The 5,840-nt window shown below is 35.1% G+C and overlaps 1 protein-coding gene across 3 annotated transcripts in view; it reads left to right on the top strand.

Moving 5' to 3' along the window:
• The first annotated feature begins 2,821 nt into the window (after positions 1 to 2,821).
• Positions 2,822 to 5,840, top strand: part of si:dkey-191g9.7 (uncharacterized) — a 13,527-nt gene continuing 10,508 nt past the window's right edge. For 2 of the 3 annotated variants that reach the window (XM_056471219.1, XM_056471220.1), the window contains exon 1: positions 2,822 to 2,859. The gene's annotated coding sequence lies outside the window, so the exon portion shown is untranslated. The remainder of the gene's footprint in view (positions 2,860 to 5,840) is intronic. The other variant, XM_056471221.1, reaches the window with a different exon arrangement.

The following is a 5,840-nucleotide window of genomic DNA, read 5'->3' on the forward strand; positions in this document are numbered from 1 at the left end:
AAAACGTGCTGGATAAGTTGGCGGTTCATTCCGCTGTGGCAACCCCTGATTAAAAAAGGGACTAAGCCGAAAAGAAAATAAATTAATGAAAAAATTAATGAATATCTAGTATGGAAGTATGCGATTTCGAACACAACCTTTGTCTTTAACTGTAGCTTTATACATGTATGAATATCTGAATGAAAATATTTGTGGAATACTCTTTGTGGAATTTGTTTTGAATTCTGTCTTTCTTAATTCTGTCTAGGGGAACACAGGAAAGCAACAGAATGTTAGTGGAGTTTGTGTGTGTGTCAGCAATGAGGGGCCATAAGCAACCTCCCAAATGACTAAACTAAAGAAAAATGCAAATTGAATAAAGAACAAAAGATTTATTCATTGATTGAGAGAGGGTTACAGGAAAGCTTCAAGAGGGTGTTCAAGCCAAAACAACAAACAAAAAGTTCTTTAACTGTGAGAAAGGGAAGAAATTAAATAATCCATCAAGGAAAAGAAAAATAGATCAAAATACCCTCACTCTCCTACTAACACAAACAGGAGAAAAAACAGTTACAAAAAGAAAAATGGCACCCGCCGTGCACAGGGGGGTGGCCCGGTGGCTAGAGCCACTGCCCTTTAGCCCTCATTGGTTGAGGTGCCCCTCTTGCTCAATGGACCCCCCCCCCCCCCCCCTTTGCGATCGTCCAATGTCCCCCCGCCCCCAGTTTTTTTTAATTGAAAAATTAAAATGAAACTCACGAGTTTCTGAGGCAAAAACTACATAAGATTGACAACAGCATTAACAGAACTTAAACTAATTAAAGCTCCTAATCAACAGACAATGCTTTAAAGCAGGGATTCTGAACTGGTGGGCCACTAGATAGCTTAAAATTAACTTTCAATATAATTTTTGGATTTCATTATTAATGGGCTATATTAAAATGATCTAAGTAATGCACTTTCTCCTGTTCTCTGATTGATTCCTTCAAACTCGGCGCAAAAGCAGCCTCAAGATCGCATCTACAACTAATACTGTAAGCAAGCCTGTTAATTCACAAACTATGCGTGAAATGAAGTGTGAACTATTTAATATATCCGCATAGTTTTCCAAATTAATGTAGTGTAATCAAGGTTATGTTATAATTAAACTTAAATCAAATTACATATATTTTTTATAAATATAATTTTATAACAGAAAATTATAGAAGGCACAACAAATGTACAATAAGTAAGGGTTTAAATGAGCATTTCATACAAACATTTTAAAGAAAATGTCAGACAAGCGGACCTTCAAAAATTAATCGGAGAAAGAAGTGGGCTCCGAAGTGAAAAAGGTTGAGAACCCCTGCTTTAAAGAACCAAAGATGTAAAGCCTCACAAAAGAGCCTCCACACAAACACACACACACACAATATACACCGTTTTAGAGCAGACATGCTGCTTAAATGTCCACTGCTCTTCTCATCCTCCAATCAGTGAGCAGTTCATCACTGGCAACAGGTGATGGTCATTATATCCTAGAATAGACCAAAGAAAGAAAGTAAGGAAATACAAAACAAAAACAAATATGTCCTGGGATGTAACAGTATACAGATCAATTCAAATCAAATCACTTTTATTGTCACATCATTAGCAGCAAGCTTAGGTGCTGGCTCCAGACAGTGCAAATACAACAACATACAACAGCATACTCCCCCCAAAAAACTAAAAAAACAGGACAATGTAAAATTGGCAGAGTTGACAGCAATATGTACAATGAATAGGTGTACACATAGCTGTAGGCAGTATTGTTTTAAGTATGGATTGGTTAAAGTGCAGTGCATGCTACATATAGATGGTGTGCAGTGAGGGGTGTGGAAGAGTCTGTGTGGGGTGTGTTAAGTGTTCATCAGCCTGAGGGAAGAAACTTTTCTAGAAAAGTCTATGGCTTGGGTGGCTGGAGTCACTGATGATTCTCCTGGCTTTCCTCGTGCGCCGCCTGGTGTAAATGTCCTGGAGGGAGGGAAGCTCACTTCCTACTATGCGTCCAGCAGTTCGCACAATCCTATGGAGGCCTTGGCGATTGCTTCTGGTGCTGTTTCCATACCGGGTGGTGATACAGCCAGTCAGGATGCTCTCCACAGTGCAGGTGTAGAACGAGCGGAGGATGTGGGGACTTATTCTAAACCTCCTGAGACACCGGAGGAAGAAGAGGCGTTGTTGTGCCTTCCTCAGCACTGCATCTGTGTGAGCAGTCGATGTCAAATCCTCAGCGATGTGGACTCCAAGAAACTTGAAAATGCTGACTCTCTCCACTGGTGTCCCGTTGATGGTGATGGGGTGTGTTCTCTCTTCTCTCTCCTGAAATCCACCACCAGCTCCTTGGTTTTGCTCATGTTAAGCGAGAGGTGGTTTTCCTGACCCCTTGAAGATGTTACAGCATTTAGTGCAAAAGCAATAATAAATGATCTAGTGCTCACTGTGCAAAGAGTTTTGAAATGGTGTCTTTTAGTGGCTAAAAAGTATTTAGAATGTGCTCCTAGTGATCATAATAATAATCAGTCTGAGAGGCTTAGTTAAAACCTGCTCACATTTCTTTGAAAATATCCTTAAAGTGAATGTAGAGTACATGACAGTGCTTACTGAACTGATCCGAGGGTCAGAATTGACAGTTTAACAGGTGAAGGTGAGAATGTAAACATGCTGGTGTAGGTGTGGCTGCATGAAGTTCAGGTACAGGCGTGTGAACCATGACCAGGAAAAAAAAAAGAGACATCAGACAATAGTGCCCTTTGGACAGCCATGATTCATATCTGAAGGACTATATTTCATAAGGGAGAGTTCACAGTCCTATTAAAGGACACCTGATACAGGCTCAAACGAACATCTCACATATGCATGGTGAGTAGAAAGTTATTATGGTCTGTGTAATTTAGATTATCGAAATGAAGTGACATTCTGTGTAAAATTGAACTCAAAAGTTAAAAGATTCTGTCTAAATAATGTAGATCCTCATGAGACCAAAGGAATAGATTATATATTTCTATATAATTTATTCATATTTTTATATTAAAATAGACTCTTTTTTAAAAGCAAATTTCTGTACTGCCATATATGCCAGTTTTAAGTCTGCAGGTCCTGTATACAGAGCACATTCAGGGCTTTTTAAATAACCAAATGTTTGGAAGTTTAACTATGAACACTTCCTCTCCTTGATCTTTAAAATGTGGCTGACATAAATTGTATGACCATGTCGTTACCATGGAATTATAAGGTTTTATCTGCGTTCTGAATGTTTTTGAGATATTGAGCTTCAAAGTTTTTGCATTCCATAGCAAACAGTATGTGTGAAACATTTGTTTTTTAAATAAAAAGTCTTAAAATGTAAAGAACTTATAAATAAAAAACATCCCATATAGTAAATAAGTTGTCATTTAATTAGAACATGTCAATAAGTCAATTTTGACAAGAATGTCAGATAGAACCATATAATTCTAAGTTGACGATGTGTAACATTCTTATGGAAAATGATAATATTTAGTAATTATCATTAAAATCTGACAAGGTTTTGAAGTGTCTTTCATAATTCAACATGTCAGGCAAACATTATAAAGTTTTGACTAGTCTCCTTTTAAAATGAATCATCTCAACTGAAGAGGTAGAGCGGTTCATTTTAACTAGAAGGAGTGAGTGAAGGAAATGAAATGAAAGTTTGCTCCAGAGTTGTGTTGTGGATGAAATATAAGCTAAATTACAATTACACTCAACAAAAGGGGCCAACAGAGATGTATTTGGAGTTGTATTATGTGGTTTTGATGCATATAAAAATACAGGCACGACTTAATAGCTTAAGGTTTAAGTTTAGTCTAATGGCATCCTTTCACACCAAAAGAATTGAACAATGATGCGTAATTATAGACAGGAATAGACTTTATATTTTATGCAGTATATATATTTAAATACTTTTTAGCGACCTTCCATGCCAGTTTTAAGTTTTCAGGTCATGTATACAGATTTGTATACATGTATACAGTTTGTAAGTTCCTCTCCTTGGTCTTTAAAAATGGCTGACATAAATTGTATGACCATGTGTAACATTCTTATGGAAATATGATAATATTTTGTTATTGTCATTTAAGTTTTGAAGAGTCTGTCATAAATAACATCTCAGGTAAATATTATGAAGTTTTAAATCAAAATAGGAATTTCTGTTATGAAAAAGTGTATTGATTTAATTCATGTCCATTGTAGATGCCTTGACTATAAAAGCAAGTACGCCCTTTAGGATTTACACAACAACTAAATAAGAAAATAAAATCCTGACAACTTGAATAATTGTTTACAAAATTACCGTCTATTAATGTAACTTTTTTAAACAATCGTGAGTCCGTTACAATATACATTGTATAACATATGAATATACTAATAAATATCTTTTCAAAATTAAAACAAAGTCTTTCTTCTTATGCTCAAAACAATGTAAAATTTAAAACTCACCAATCTTTTTTCCCGGGGTCTCAAGAGAATATGTAGATACTTAAATGTTTCTGATTGTTGATATTTCCTGTCAGATATTAATAAACCCCTCTGTTCATTCACATATAACTAGCGTGCTTCAGTACAAAGATCACCAATGGAAAATATGATGGGATAGGTCATTTTATTGGGCAATTTATGGGTGAAGCTAAAACTTTAACTACATGTGGTTCAAAAATACAAACTATAAATAGTTACACCTTATATATTGAGCTGTCCTTAGTTGAATAAAATGTACTTTTTAGTTGTCTTAACGTTCAAACTGACTTAAAATATTAGGTTAAACTTTGCATAACTTATAGCTGAAGCATCTTTAACTTATTAAAATATGTTTAAGTAACGTAAAAACATTTATGGTCATGTATTTTTGTCATTTCATTTTTTACAGTACATGTACATTATTTAAACATCAACTTGTTTTGTAAAAGTACAATTTATTTTGTATTTTGTTACAGCTTTTCTCAATTGCTTTGGCACATTTTTAAAAACAGTCTTAACATTCACTAAACTGTGAGTACAAATGTCAAAAAGGTTTGCTGGAACTTCAGAACTTTATTGCATTTCTGCAAAATGTAGTTACTCATCTAAAACATTTTATTAATGCTTCAAAACCAAGTTATTGTGTCGGTAATTTGGCCAAGGTCACCAAAACATAAAGTGTATTTGTGACTGTGTGAGCCGCACTGCTCAGAATGATTAGTTGTTTTTTCACCAGGACAGTCAACCATGCAAATTAAGGTTTCAAAAAAATCTGATATTTGTTGATATTTGTCTGATAAGAGTCAATAGTCCATAGACAATAAAATACATGAACATTTGTATTCATACAGTATTTTTTTACATGCAAAGTGCAATCTTGCTTGTCCAATTACTCTATTGTATATTTCATATTTCCTATGTTACCACAAATACACACACACGCACCCCACACGCACACACACACACACACGCACGCACGCACACACACACACACACACACACAAAACCCATCCTACAAAATAGAATACATGAAAAAATGTATTCTTGGTGCTTATCCTGATGCTCTTTTTGGCCTTGCCAGAGATACACTTCTTCCAATTGCACTTCCACGAGCATATTACTGCGGTACAGGTTTGTGAATGTTGTGATTGTGATGTGGGCAGTGTATATATATATATATATATATATATATGCTATATATGCTACCAAACTTGATTGATAAATAGATAACGCAATAATTGCAATTGCAATAGTTGCAATAATTGTATTGCAAATCGAGGTCATTTATCAATTTAGCAGACATTACAAACAATGTCAATATCAGATATTTATGGTGTAAACATGCGCATATGCAAATGATTGATAAT

This window comes from Danio aesculapii, chromosome 13, assembly GCF_903798145.1.
Source record: "Danio aesculapii chromosome 13, fDanAes4.1, whole genome shotgun sequence".
NCBI classification, from domain to species: Eukaryota; Metazoa; Chordata; class Actinopteri; order Cypriniformes; family Danionidae; genus Danio; species Danio aesculapii.